We start from the raw sequence: 16373 nt of genomic DNA, 5'->3' as shown, positions 1-16373 counted from the left end.
GATAGTTGGTATGATTGTATCAGTTTAAGTTTCAGAGTTCATTACATGTAAGAGGGCCCCATGTGGCCGAGTGGTCTAAAGCGCTCTCTGTTACAAATCACTGCCATCTCACTGCTGTCTGCGTGGGTTTGAGTCTCGGATTCGGCCAATGTGGGTATGTGAGAATGCTTGCCAGTAGCTTCTTGTGGGTCGGTGGTTCTTTCCATGATTTTCCGGGGTTCTTCCTCCACCATTAATACTGGCCGCCATGTGTGCTGAAAAATGGCATTAATCCCCACAACAAAAAAGAAAAAAATTATTACATGTAATAACACAGTGAAGTAATATTGCTTGTAAATAACAATACTTGACCTTTACTTTACATATCTCACTTTGAATCTTATTTCTGATAAGGACGAAGTGCAACTTTGAAATACACTGCTCAAATGAAAATTTTGTCAGTAGATATTAATGCAATACAGTTGTATGTAATGCTGCCATATAGATGTATGCTCATGGAACAGAGAATATTATATCCTGGGATTCCAGGTTATTTCTTTACTAGATGAATTCATATTCTTTTTCATTCTTGAATGGATGTTCATATCAGCATGGCGTTTTCGCAGAAGGATATATGCCTGTCCAGTTGGTCCTAAATGAAATCATGCAGATCTGAAGTCCAATATGACCACTGTGGCAGCCATCTTGAAAATCTTGTTATTGCTACTCACGAAAAGATTGTATGTATAGTTTGTCGCAAATGAAAATGGTGCCGATTTGATATCCAGTATGACCACCACAGCTGCCATCTTGAAAATCTTGGTATTGCTACTCACCAAAAGATTTTATTATGTATAGTTTGTCGCAATTGAAAATGGTGCCAATTTGATATCCAGTATGACCACCACAGCTGCCATCATGAAAATCTTATTATTGCTTCTCTTGAATAAAAAGTAATATCTTGAAAATATTGTTATCTCTACTTATTTCAAATGGATGGCTATATCAACATGGGATTTTAACAGATGTCCTTATAAAACTTAGTTAGTCCTGAATGAAATGGTGCCAGTGATATGTCCAGTCTGACTCCACAATGACTTGTTTTAATATGAATTTTGTCACTACATGTACTTCCCTTCTTGAATGAACATTATGACATTTTGGCCAAAGCGCTTCTAATGATCTAATGAAGTCTGCATTGTCATAATGCAAAAGGTGCCAAAATGACATCCAATGTCTGCTCCGCATTTTGTTATTTCTGAACAATATCAGGACTGGTCTCAACAGTTGACAGTTAGAAATGGTCTTATCTTGAATTACTGGAAATTCTGTTCACCTAGTTGAATGTTAGTTCCTTGGATGGACTCTTGTTTAATCTGGTGTGTAAATATACAACAAATCTAGAGCTCCGCTTCATGAAGACTCAAATAGGCTTGTACAAAGCAGAAAATTGCACTGATAGTACATAGTCTATTTTACTGGATAGGCCATGAAACTGAGAGGAAATATTTCTTCATGTAATGAGATCTGAACAAATTGAATCAGATGTGTAACCTGTCAGTGTGATTGTTTTAGTGTGATTGGAGTCTCTTTTTACAGTTCATTATTTGTGTATTACAGACACTGTAGTTTTTAATGCCTTTCTAAAGGAAAATAGACAGATCAGTATTAATTACATTTGTTCCTTCAGGAAGAAATGTTCCATAATCCACATCCATACAAATCTCAACAATCTAAACAGTTACAAAAAAACTGAAGTATTGATCGAAGAGATTTTTGACGGAAAAGTTTTGTTTCCACTATACTTTTAGTAAGACAGAAGGGACTTCAGTTTTATGTTTGGGAACAGAGTAGTGAGTCTATGTTCCTGATTAATTCTTTTTGGGATCAGTCTACCCAATTTGTATTGTTTTAGTTGAAATGCATTACAGGCTTTTAAATATCAGAGCATGCCTTGGTTTTGTCTGCCTTTTTACTAAAACAAATACTGTGTTGTTTGTATCCATTGAAAGGCCCATGTTTAATGATACGCCTACATCTGGTTTTTCAAACTTGGGCAAGAGTTTTTTTGAAAAGAATCATTGTCTGATAACTATAACACCCACTACATTTTATGCCCTTGACAACACTCCCTCTCTGTAAGACCCTTCATTTATGCCATCAAACATTTCTGTTGTACGTTTGTGTGTACATGTAGGTATGTGGTTTCTTGTGCCCTGAGTTGATGCATTTAGGTTGTACATTTTTGGTTTATGTTATTTATTTTTTCCATTTTTATTTCCATAGCTGGTTCACTTCATATTTTGGATATAACATTATTGACAGACCATAACGTTTTCCGGAACTAACATATGCATCCCTGATCAAACCCTTGGCATAAAATGAGGTTGATATCGACTTTGAATGTCGCAGTAATCAAGTGTCTGGACCAATTGGTTTTTGATAATAGACATAGATTTGCACTGTCTAGTAACCACAGTGTAGTATGTTTCTTTCCTGGTAAGGCCTAATAGATGGTTTCATTTAATAGACTTTGTGTACTTTTTATTAATAATTTTAATAGTGCAAACCCAGTTAAACTATTCACTATTATTTCCTTCCCTTTCACTCGCTTTAAGGCTGAATTTGAATTACTCTGAAAGTAATTAGAGGAAATATGTTTTCAGAAGCAGGCATTCCAAAACCAATCTTCAGATGAATGAAGATTGGATTTTGAAACTTCACTGTATTTATTGCTAAATCATTTGGTTTTTTTTGGTATCAAGTTTCATGTTTTTGTGAAAAATGACATTTTTATCTTTATGTACAGTTGTGGAATGTTGCAAATGTCATATTATTTCCACAAAAATTGGTGTTGGTTGGATGTTTAAATTTATCCTAGCAGCCATGAAATCCAAGGAAAAAATATCAGGTTCATGAGGCATTGTTTGCTTAAGTAACTCAACATTACTAATGTAAACTTACATAATTTATTCACATTTATGCAGCTTGCTGTACCATGAGAATTTTCCATTATAAGATATCCCACTAAATCCAAAGTGCTCAAAATACTTTTGAAGCCAACTGTTGAAATTTATGACCGTATATAAAAAAAATAACTTGATTTTTAAAAAATTCTAAATTGTGCTGAAAATTTTGATTCATCTGAGGACCAGAAGATGTAAAATGAAGATATCTGATGGATTTTGATTCCAGTGTGAAAAGTGTTGCCAGATGTAGTTATGCAAGTTATATAAGCAAGAGTATCTGTCATTGCTGATGTCAAACTGTCAAAGAAGTGGATGGTACAGAGCTGAGTGCACAACAAACAGTCTGATGAAATGCAGTTTAATTGTTTGACAGATGCCATTAAGACCCATCTTGAACTTTTCATGTCGGTCAAATCATTGGTAGTGGCATATGATGTAAAGTTTGGTCGGGCATCCATATTTTAGGAACATCATGCCCTCACTCTAAGGTTCCTAATTATAATACAGTTCCTGTTGTAAGGTGAACATGGTCGTTGATGCCATTTTATTAAGTGGTAGTACAATTATATTTGCATTATGATGGTACTTTGTTTGTCTCAGTGTAAGGTACTCTCAGCATAGGGCAGTCTTCTTGTTGTTGTTGTAGGGCTTAACGCCATTTTTCTGCACACGATAGGCTATACATGGCGGCCAGTATTAATGGCGGAGGAAGAACCCGGGAAACCCCCCAGAAAGAACCACCGACCCACGAGAAGCTACTTGCAAGCTTTCTCACATACCCACATTGGCTGAATCCGAGACTTGAACCCACGCAGACAGAGGTGAGATGGCAGTGATTCATAATGGAGAGTGCTTTAGACCACTCGGGGGGGGGGAGGTGGGGGGGGGCTCAGTCTTAATGTAAGGCAGTCTTATTGTAGGGCAGTATACTCAATGATGCCCCACTTGTCATGATGGAATTGTGCAAATATATATTGTAGTACAACTGGTTTCATCTTAAGATAGAATTTATCTAGTATTTCATATGGGTCTATTCTCAAAGCTAATTGGGGTGGGTGGGCTTTATTAGAAAAATGGGAAGAATGTTCTGCATATGGGAGGTGGGTGGGTGAACGAGGAAATGAAAGTTGGGCTTGAAATTATAGTGCACTATCTTCATGCATTTGGTTGATTGTTTTGGTGTGATATAAATAGAGATTATGCATCTGAGATTTTATCCTGTTAAATACTTTTTTTTAGACATTTAATTTCAGAGTTTGTGTTTCCTGTTTCGGAACAGTATGAGAATGATGTCCACATGTTCCATATCTTCTCACTTTTAAGATGGGTCCAGTCTTGATCTGCTATCACATAATGCATCGACCCAGATCTGCCAGCACATTATGCAGTGGCAGATATGGTCTGTGTGATTTGCAGTTTGATCTAAGCAAATGAATACACTATTTAAAAGGCTTTAAAATATTTAGACCCAGACTGCTGGTGATTATACAATAGCAGATCTGGGTCTGGGAATGTGCAGCTTGCAGTTGGACTTAAAAGCAAGTATATATGGTGGTACATCATGATACCAGTGTCCAGATCTTGATATCATTTGTAAATCTTCACACACTTGGCATGTGGAGGATTTGTGTATGGAAATTTTTCAACCCCAGTTGTTAAATAGTATTGGATCTACTTGATTTTTCATAATGAAGCTTTCTTTATGTGGGACATTTTTATAGTTTAAAAATTCATTACAGAAGTCTAAAGTAGAGTTTATTTTGGCTATTGAGCTCTCCTTCTTACCTATTCTTTAGGTATATTAGGATAAAGACATGGTGTTTAAGTCACCATAAAGACATGTAATTAATTATGTAATTACTAAGAATTATTCTCTCGGTAAATATATGATAATAATAATAATAATAATAATAATAATAATAACAATAATAATGCTTTATTTATAGAGGGTCACTCATTAGCATTAGTCAAGGACTATTCTACCTTGAGGCCCTCTTAAGGAGAGTTTAACAATGCACATTATATGAAGATAGCAATTACTGTTTATTTTGACATATTTAGTATTAAAATGCTAAATTCCATTATCTATTAGAAGCACATACATTTCTCATGATATCTCTTCTTAAATACTCTAATATTTTCAGCAGGTTAGAATGTTATTACATGTATGCAATAATTCCTGAAGTATTTGTCCTGAAGCGAACAAATTGTCTGTTTTGAATTACTCAGTATTATCCAAACCACTAGGGAATCACTTCAATTAACCAAATTTCAATCTGTTAACTGCTGTAACGTTATTGATGTAACAAACTGCCAGTACTGGCATAAAATAACAATTTACCTTGAATGATCGATTTCTCATATTAGGTTCCTGCATGAAAATGTAATCATCTTTTCTGACCATCACTCTGTTTGCACTTCTATAACAACAAAAGCTCAGCAACCCATGCATATAACTGGATGCCATTTGGTACAGGTGAATTGCCTATTACACATTCGAGTTAAATGAATCATATACCCAGCCAATCTAAACAGGGCAAATTGAAAAAGAGGGCAAATTGAAGATTTTATTGGCTTAGTTAATGTGACACCAATCATGAAACTAACATTAGCTACATTATAACAACTGATAACTGTAAAGCTGTATATATTATGTCCTACTGGCTGTACACACAGATCAGATCCAAAATCCATAGAGTCAGATTTACCATTGCATTATGCATTGACAGATCGGAATCTACACGTTTTGTTGGAGCACAACATAGGCCATATTCTGCTATTGCATAATCTGATCTGCAGGTGGATGATGTAAAGGTAGATCAGGGTTTATGTTGTTTGCAGTCCAACCCAACGTATGTGCAAAGTATATACAGTTAATATTTTTCTTTTTTTAAGTTGTAAAGTTACTACTTGTAAAAGTGAACATGTATAGGATTTGTAAAGTTTGAATTACGAGAAGAGATATAAATCGATGCATTATGCATTAAAGATCCCCTTGCTTATTTAACATCTTGGTGTGTCATCCATAAGGCATAATTGCCTCTTTTTATGGCAGGGTGGCTTATTTCAGATTTTGATTTATATCTTCAGTTTAAAAGTCCCTTAAATTGTAGTAATTTCTTGCATGCTTTTTGTTTTTAAAAAGAATATAATCACCACATACACACTGTATATCCCCATTTTGTCTGCCCAGCAGCTTAATAAATCTTCATAGTTCATTAGCTTCGTTCTCCTTACACTTGGTGCATGTACCAGACTACTGACACAGTCGGTTAATGAAGTGCTTGAAACTTCACTTGATAAGAAAGACCAAACCAACTTCTAGTTTTTAAAAAATCAATTCAGAGAAATAAAATATAGCATGTACAAGCAATTTTTTATAATATCTTTTGTGGGTATATACATACATACATACATATATATATATATATATATATATATATATATATATATATATATATATATATATATATATATATATATATATATATATAATGATTTCTTTGAAGTTTGATAACCGTACTATAGTTTTATATATTATAACGACCAGTATATACAGCGGACTAAGCATAAGCACACACTTTAAGTACTAGCATGAAACAACTCAACTAGATGCACGAATGAATTTTGGAAACATTGTTTGGATAGTTTTTTTATGGGGTGAGAAGTATGTGCTTGGGTCAGAAATGAAAAACAGGGATGGAAAGCTGACTAGAAACACATTTTTTGAGGGGGGGGGTCTAGGTAATGGCTGAGTGGTTTTCTTGCCAAATTAAAAATTCATTTATTTTCTTGTTTGTTTAATTTTGTGATCTCATACTGCAAACTTTAGGAATTGGATTCCCAAAAAATGTTTGTTAATTTGTGTGGATTAATCAGCATTTTCCCAACTTAGAAAAACATTTGCTGGATAGACACAGAGTTAATTCTATCTACTTAAGATTTATAATCAAAATTTATATTTTATTTTACAAGGTTGAATTCAAAAGAATACATAATTAAACAGCAAACTATATCAATGGAACATTTTGAAATTTAGCAACACAAAGCAGTCATTTATCCAAGACTTTCATCTTGGTCCTCCTCAGACATTTTCATACAAGGGGATTGAATTTTTAATTGCAGTTGATGAAATTTGTATGTGACAATATCTTTGCATATACCATATAAAAAACATTTCAGCAAATGTGTGTGATAAATAATTATTAATGATAATGATCAGTCAACAAATGTGTGATAAATAACTAATAATGATAATGATCAGTCAACAAATGTGATAAATAAATATTAATGATAATGATCAGTCAACAAATATGTGATAAAAAACTATTAATGATAATGATCAGTCAACAAATGTGTGATAAATAACTATTAATAATAATGATAATGATCAGTCAACAAATGTGGGATAAATAACTGTTGATCAGTCATAAGCTTTTTTCTTTATTACCAGCAGCAGAGATCATGTTATGACTCTAGGCCTTAAAATATGTAACAGAAAGAAGTGAAACCATGCTGAAAATGGCGTTAAGCCTGCAACAACAACTTATTTATAGGGTTATGCCCACCCACCCACTGCAAATGCCCGATCTCCTTATATTGGTTACTCCAGCACAGCTTGATGAAAGTTTTCAGTTTCAATTTAATTTGACACACACCTGTGTTGATATTATGAAATTATCCTTGAAAGAGTTTGATTTCCAGTGTTTCACAAGTTCATTTACAAATGTTAAGTCCCCATCCCCCTTGATTTCCTCAAGTCCTGACGTATATTTCCACATTACACTTCACAAAGGTATCATGGGTTTTAGCCAAATTAGGTATGTGGCTTTATATTAAGACTTTGTATGGGTTTGATTACCATCATTCCACATTTCATTTACACAAGTTATGCCTCCAATTGCATGGCTGTTTTATTTAGGTTTCCAGGCATGAATTTGCTGGATTTCAGTCAGATTTAGAATACAATATTGTATTAATAAAAACATAAATTATTCTTTTATATCATTTACCAGAGTTATGCCCACTAATAGTCCATTCACCTGACTTAATGGTTTCTTCAGCATTACTTCAGCAAGGATCAATGGATTTCAGTCAAATTACTTTTTGCAGTTTTTTTTTTTTCTTCATGAGACCTTGCATGAGTTTGAATTCCAGCATTCCATAACATTATTTAGAGTTATGGCCCCTGATTTCCCATCCTTTTTGTTTTGAACAACTCAGAATTTCAACTAAATATAGCATGCAAGTTTATATTCATAAGACATCAAACAAATTTAATTTGATTGTACCATGGCATCATTTACAGTTGTCATGGTATCTGATTTTCCTTCCTCAGGTTTCTGCAGCATTACAGTGCCAGGAATTGTCAGATTTGCATGCTGCTTTGGATCAATGAGTACACATCATTTAGAGAAAAAAGGCCTCTGTGCCAGTTTCATAACTTGGTTTTGTAAAGCATGTTCCTGTCATTAAGGCTAGGCCAGTGAGAAGGACCCCTTATAAATACACCCATCACTAACAGCACTGCTTACAAATGGATGATTCATCCAACAAGTAAATTTGCCTTCTAATGCAATGTTTTATTGAACACATGTGCATCTGCATATTTCGCTACAGAATTACCTGAAAGTCCATTTATGCTTGGTTTCCCCATTGTTATATATGGATTTCTATACCCAGATTTCACAGTATCTGTATAACTTTAAGATTGTACTGAACTTTACTAGAAATTCCATGTAAATTAAAGAATTAAGCACCGGTTATGGGCCGGAAGGACCCTTATGATACCTGCCAAGTCATAGTGTCCAGCAAAAGAAACACAATTCTAATCGACCAAATCATGCCAACACAACCATATTTAGTAAATACAAATTTCCAAAAATACGATATCACCAATTTGCTTGTGTGTGATTTGGATTTTTATTTGTAGCTTTAACAATTTTCCAGTCATGTCACTACGATGTCTGCTGTGTGGAAATTAATAGTGATATTTAACATCGAGGCAGTATGCCGCAGACGTGTAGTATCATGTTCCATCTAGTCACATTTATCCAGACACAAGGCCAGCTGTAATAACACAAACGTCTTAATGTTGAGTGCAAAGCAGTGCAGCTGCTTGTACCATTTTTATAAATCTTCAGTATGACTCGGCCAGGGTTCAAACCCACAACCTCCTACATCCAAGTCGGATGCTCAAATCATCAAGTCTTAACAATCGTCAAATTTGTTGCAGGCCCCACTAATAGTAGGCCATGAGTTTTGACAATGTACAAATTAAAAGTATACAAAAAAGCAATTAGGCATTCTTAACCCCATTAACAAATCAGTAAGGAAAATGAGAGTAAAAAATAACTAAATGAACTTTAAAGAAATTGAAAATATTAATGACTTTATTACTTTTATGTAAAATTGGTAACCTTACATCTGTCACAAAATTTTATGAAGTGTAGAAGATGGACTGTAGTGGATAATGGAATAGAAGCAAATAGATATAATGTACTGTTTTTTTTTCTAGAAATACATGTCTGGTAATATTCTTAAAATAGTATGGCAAAAAGGTCACTGTTTTGTGTTATTAGGAAAACAAGGCAGTTACTATGCCAACAGTCGGAATGACAGCAACTACCCCTTAAAGAAAAATTAACAAAAAGGAGAAGAAAAAAAGTTAATCATCAATAACAACAGCAAGAACAATAACAGCAATAATAATAATAATAATAATAATAATAATAGGGTATATACTTATAAAAATAATTACAATGACTGTCAACATTCAATCATCTTTGTACAAACTTTTTTTTTGAATATTGTAACATGGTTGTTGAGCCTATGTATATTTAGGTTTTTTTATATATATAAAATTCATCTCTTCCCCTTTACTTATCTTTTTCTCTTCAAACTTTTCTCATATTTTCCCTCTTTTTTTCTTCTTCTCTTTTTCGTAGTTTTCTTTTCTTTTCCACGAGAGACAAATGTCATTTATTAAAAATAGAAAAACTAATTCTAAACTAAAGCCTCCGTGTTTTTTTTCTTTGTGGTGTTTGTGTGATGTGCATTTGGTTTTGTCTCATCTGCCTTTATATGTATCACACTAGCCTGAAAGAAGACACCAGGCATAGACTTTTATACGGAGCTTATCGTTATCTAATTTCTCTCCCTATTCAGTTGGCTTCTTTACATTTGTGGCGGTAGCCTTGTGTCTCACCTCTGTTGAGTCATCTACATCATCAGGACCTTTGAGTTTAGAAATTTGCTTCTGTGGAATTTCTGGTGTATAACTATTTCTAGAATCTTAAGGGATAATTATTATTGGGTGAGAGTCCCTGATATTGTTTTCTTCCAAAACTGGTGAAAACAACATCAGTTCTGTCTCTTTCACTGATGTACTTTTTTCCCTTTAGCAAGACTGAAAAGGTTTTGATATAGGTACAGCCATATTACAAACACAGACAACTCCTATTACTTCGTTTTGAATATTCTTGAGAGACTTGTTATTTGGTGTTGCAAAAAGGTGAGCATGATGAGAAAAGGGGAGATGCAAGTATTTATTTGACAGCATTAATGAGTTATTTATGTGGAAGCTGTTAGAACCTTTTACTGCATTCAAAATTGATGTCAGCTTACAACAGGATTTATTTATATTTGATCTATTTAACAGCACAGAAACTGCCACTGAAGTCATTTCCTGTTGGTCACAATTTTCAGGGGAAGTAACCAGTAGATGGTGGACTAGAGCACAAGTTTTGAACACTGACTTAACAAAAATCACAGACAAAACTCCAGAAATAATATGTAATAGATTACATTTGCACTAGATGATGTGCATTGCCTTTAAAAAAAAATAAAATAAACAACTGGCATTGATAGTCAATGTATTCTTTAAAGAAAATCTTGACAGGACAATATATTTGTTTTTACATTTTTAATTGTGTAATAAATGTACTCAGGCATTTTAAAAAAATCAAGGAATATTTACCCATCACTGCTTTTTTGTAAAATATAAAATCTTGTAAACAAATGGTCTATTGGAATCAGTTAAACAATTTTAACTGGCCACTGTTTTTTCATTAAAAATTCACTTAGGATGCAAACAAGAGTGAAAGCTCTGCAACTATATAAAAAGTTGTCAGTCTGTCATATAATTAGGGTTGAATTCAGGGATTTCAGTGCATGTTAGCAGAAGGAAAAATTGCAGCAAAAGGTTGGTAAATTGGTGTTCACTCCAGTAGAACAGCCACTATTTCTACAACTGGTATCAAGTCCGTTAAAACAGTATCTACATATAAAATATGTGTTCAGTCTGAAAGAACGGCCTCTATACCTTCAGTATGTGTTTAGTCCGATATAAGAATCTCTGCACCTGCAGTTGGTGTTCAGTCAAATTGAACAACATCCAAACCTGCAAATGATGTTTAGTCCAACAGAACATCTGCTACACCTACAAATGGTTTTCAGTCCATTAGAACAGTCTCTATACCTACAATTGGTTTTCAGTAGAAAGTCTCTTTACCTATAAATGGTGTTCAGTCTGTTAGAAGAATCCCTATACCTATAAATGGTGTTCAGTCTGTTAGAGGAATCTCTATACCTCTAAATGATGTTCAGTCTGATAGAAAAATCCCTATAACTATAAATGGTGTTCAGTCTGTTAGAATAATCTCTATACCTATAAATGGTGTTCAGTCTGTTAAAAGAATCTCTATATACCTCTAAATGATGTTCAGTCTGTTAGAAGAATCCCTATACCTATAAATGGTGTTCAGTCTGTTAGAGGAATCCCTACACCTATAAATGGTGTTCAGTCTGTTAGAGGAATCCCTATACCTATAAATGGTGTTAGTCTGTTAGAGGAGTCTCGATACCTCTAAATGATGTTCAGTCTGTTAGAAGAATCCCTATACCTATAAATGGTGTTCAGTCTCTTAGAGGAATCCCTACACCTATAAATGGTGTTCAGTCTGTTAGAGGAATCCCTATACCTATAAATGGTGTTCAGTCTGTTAGAGGAATCTCTATACCTGTAAATGACGTTCAGTCTGTTAGAGAAATCTCTATCCCTGTAAATGGTGTTCATTCTGATAGAAAAATCTCTACCTACAAATGGTGTTCAGTCTAGTTAAACAACCTTCATACCTACAATCTGTTCTTGATATTACATTCCTATGTATGGACGGTCATTTTTCAAAGCAAAATCCACATCTCCTAGAAGTCCAGATAATGGACATTCTACTGCATTGATATCATGTGTTACATAAAATTTGAACATTTGTCCAAATATGCTTGACTATAGTTGTATATGTGATGTTATTAATAAGAATTACAAAGTAAATTTGTCAAAGAATAAAAAAGAGAAACTATGTCTCTTATCTGCCATCATTAACTTGGAATTTAATAGACTCTTTCAATTTGATTTCCATGTTGAAAATATCTGCATGCTGTAAGGTAAATTTGATTACTAAATTTGGATTCTCCAATGATTAAATGAGTAATTGAACTTTTGTCATAAATCTTCAATATTTAATAAATTGGAATTGAATATAGTCTCTAGGCAATATCTACATATGAATGCTGCATTAGAAGCAACACTTTTTTGTAATGTAATGACAAGCATCATTTATCATTATATTCATTTACTTGCTCATTTTGAAGGTATGCCTAACAGCAAACAGAATAGATCCTGATTTGACATCTGAGGTTCAGAAAAATGTCCATATGTCGGACATTTGATATTTTGGTTTTGGTGGAGGATGTGACCATAGTAAATTCCACCAACTGTTTAGTCATATACATGTAGTTTAAATCATTTTATTACATAATGAAAATAACACATTCCTGAAATAAAACCCTAAAAGATCTGTAATTGTAGTATTTCTCATTTGTCAATAAAAATTGTTGAAAGAGGAAATAACTTCCATCTGTATAAACAGTTTTCTCTTAAGAACATTAAACTTGTATCACGTGATATGTAAAGTGTCTTTTGATTCAGCACATTTGAGTCAGGAAAGAAAGGCACATTTACACATGTTATAAAACAAAAGTTTGTTGTTCAAATTAGATTTTGTTGTATCAGAAAGTAATCTTTTATACAGTATATACTGTACTTACTTACAAGGGCCTCGAGTGGCTGAGTGGTCTAAAGCGCTCTACGTTACAGATCACTGCCATCTCACCTCTGTCTGCGTGGGTACAATTCTAGGATTTGGCTAATGTGGGTATGTGAGAAAGCTTGCCAGTAGCTGCTCGTGGGTCAGTGGTTCTTCCCGGGGTTTTCCTGGGTTCTTACTCCACTATTAATACTGGCCGCCATGCATAGTCTATCATGTGCTGAGAAATGGCGTTAAACCCCACAACAGCAACAACTGTACTTGCTTACAGGTCAGGTCCAACTGCAAACTCTATAGACCCAGATCTGCTGTCACGTAATGAACCAGCACAACTGGGTCTGTTCAGTTTGTTAATTAGCAGTTGTAGTAAAACAAATAATTTTGACCTGGGTCTGCTCTGCTGACACATATGATGGTAGATTGGTGTCTATTTGTTTGCAGTTGGACTCAATTTATAAGCAAGTATATGTGTGATATGTAGTTGTTTTTCATACTAATAACAACAGTTTTGAGCCCTCCTAGAAGAGTTACAATCAATACCTAACATCTTTGGAGACTTCTCTCTAACAATGTCAGAAGACCTGTAAATATTCATGTCATTGACTAAGGTAATTCAGGGACAAATACTTTGCTGATCAGAGGAATACACATTTCAAAAGAGTAACAAGATTGTTGCTTTTGGTGATTTCAGCTTTGAAGAAATGTGTATGTGTAGTACATCCTGCATCGTTGACAAAGGCTGACTTTTCAGAAACCATAAACACTGAGAAAATTGTTCGACAATACATGTAAAATAGTGCATTAAATGTTGTGTCTGATTTCTGCAAGAATTATTTCTACCTCTTGCTGCTAAAACTTCTTTTAATTCAAACTGTTCATCGTGATCATCTCTCTCTTATCAGTGATAATGAGTATTTGCTGTGTATATTTAAGATCCATGACAGTGGAAAAGAATAATGATGTGCCTTTCCATTGATATTTCTGATTATTACCCCAACAAATTTACTAGTTGTTACTACTATTGGCAAGGTACTTTCATTGTTAGCTTGATTTGTTCTTTTTTATTGTTCTTTGTGTCATTACTTTTATTAGAACCAAGCTGCAATGGTTTTTATTGCTGTAGCAGTGCCTACAATTCAAAGTGGAGATTCTGTTTGATTAACAGTATGCATTGCAATATCGATAGAATTGCTAAGGCGGTAACAACGCATACAGTAATCTAATTTGTGAAAATGCCAAGCCAGGATTAGAAAGCGATTATGACTGACATTTGAGCCATTTTGTCACATCATGCTTGTTTTGTTAGTTAACGAGTTTGCAGTTACTAGATTTTACAGTTGTGGAGTTAAATTCATGATTGATGTTCAAAATTAATAATATCTTTTAATATTGTTTTGTAATATACCAGTGAAATAGCAGTATCATTGCCATTTAACATATCTGGTGTATATACAGGTTTATGGAGGCCTTATTTTACGAAACATGTTATAATGAGGGGCCTTATAATAGGAAGCAGTTTATATTAAATGTCCTTATAATCGGAACAGTGTTATAAAAAGGAGGTACTGTATTTTTGCTGTTTGATATTCAGAGGTGACAAGGGCATGTCATTTTGAATGATATATGAATTTGAAAAGACACCATCAATTTTCATTTGAAGTATGACTTGAAGAATTTCAACATCTGTAATTGTTGTACTGATTAACTAACACAATGCATAGATCAGACATGCCAAAACAATTTGTGACATATCTGGGTCTGCGGTTTGTAGTTGGACCTGACTTATACGTGAGTATATTTGGTAGTTCAATACATATCTCACATTATTTATTATTCTTTACTTCTCAAAATTGTATACAATATTATGGATTAGGCAGTAAAATTCTTTGAATGTTTCTATACATATGTCTAATTTTTGTTTATATTAATTGTATTTGTATTTGAAAGCATAATACAATGAACTTCAAACACATGGGGAACCTTAATTGTGCCATTTATCATTAACATTAGCTGTTGACTCAGATCAGGTCTGAAGACTGTAGATGCAAGTGCTGCTGTCAGAAATCCTTACCTTTGCATCCAGAATGTTGTAAGAGGTTGAGTTTTGAGTTTGGCAACACAACTGACTTGAGGATTGAGAAGAAACTAACCTTAGGGCTAGTAACAAAATGAACTAAAAGACTGGTAACAAAACTAACTCTAGGACTGTGAACAAAATGAAATTAAAGACTGGGAACAAAACTAACTCCAGGACTGGTAACAAAAGTATCTCTGGGACTGGGAACAAAATGAAGTAAAAGAATGAAAACAAAACTAGCTCTAGGACAGGTAACAAAAATATCTCTAGGTCTGGGAAAAAAGTGTACTAAAAGACTGGGAACAAAACTAACTCGATGACAAGTAATGGAACTAACTCTAAGACATGGGAACAAAACTATGGGACAGGTGACAAAAGTATATCTATAACTGGGAACAAAACTAACTCTAGAAATGGTAACAAAAGTATCTCTAAGACTGAACAAAACTAGTGCTAGGGCTGGAACAAATTAGCTTAAGGACTAGTAAAAATAAAAACTAGCTCTTGGACAGGGAACAAATTGAGATCATGGAATGGAACAAAGTTGCTGCATCATTTCTTTGTATCTTTGTGGGTGTCTTGAGTATTCATTATGCATGATTTGTTGCATTAATATTATTAGAACATCATCAATCATCAGATGACACACAAATGCATAAGACAGGATTATATGATAAATTGTGGTTTAACATCAATACTAAAAAAGAATTCAATATAAAAAATAAGTGAACTTTTCTACAACTCCCTAGAGAAATTTTACCTTGAATGAATCCAGAGAACATCATTCTCATCATTTTCATAAATTTATCAACACTGTGGAGCCTTTTGACAAACGGAGACTTGATTCCTATGGAGACTCGATTCCTGACAACAGCTGGTTCAATATCTGACTTCATTATGTTATATTGATGTAAATTTTAAATTTCTGGAACATTCTGTATGTTCGGGATTATTTTTAAATTTTGGTTATATTTGCAGACAGAAAAAGACCATGTCTTTTATTTACCTTTGACTTTGGAGCTAGTTGAAGGTCATGCTTTGACAGTGTTAACGTTTATTTATTTCTTTCAGTTAGCAAAAACTTTGACTGTTGACTTTGAATAGGTTTGAAGGTCAGCATATACCTAGATGTCCATAAATACTAGTAACAGTACAAGACAACAAATTGGGTATACTCTAGTAATGGACTTCCAATTGTATCTAATATACACGTAATGCAAGGTGAAAGAACTTAATTCATAT

General features: G+C 33.8%; 1 protein-coding gene across 2 annotated transcripts in view; it reads left to right on the top strand.

Annotated features, from left to right (window-relative positions):
- LOC149776552 (putative polypeptide N-acetylgalactosaminyltransferase 9) overlaps window positions 1-16373 on the top strand; it is a 236811-nt gene that overhangs the window by 178661 nt on the left and 41777 nt on the right. The window lies entirely within an intron of this gene.

Source organism: Sinohyriopsis cumingii, chromosome 18 (assembly GCF_028554795.1).
Source record: "Sinohyriopsis cumingii isolate HCF-2022 chromosome 18, ASM2855479v2, whole genome shotgun sequence".
Taxonomy (NCBI): domain Eukaryota; kingdom Metazoa; phylum Mollusca; class Bivalvia; order Unionida; family Unionidae; genus Sinohyriopsis; species Sinohyriopsis cumingii.
The sequence above is the reverse complement of the archived record's forward strand: the minus strand, read 5'-3'. Positions and strand labels throughout refer to the sequence as shown.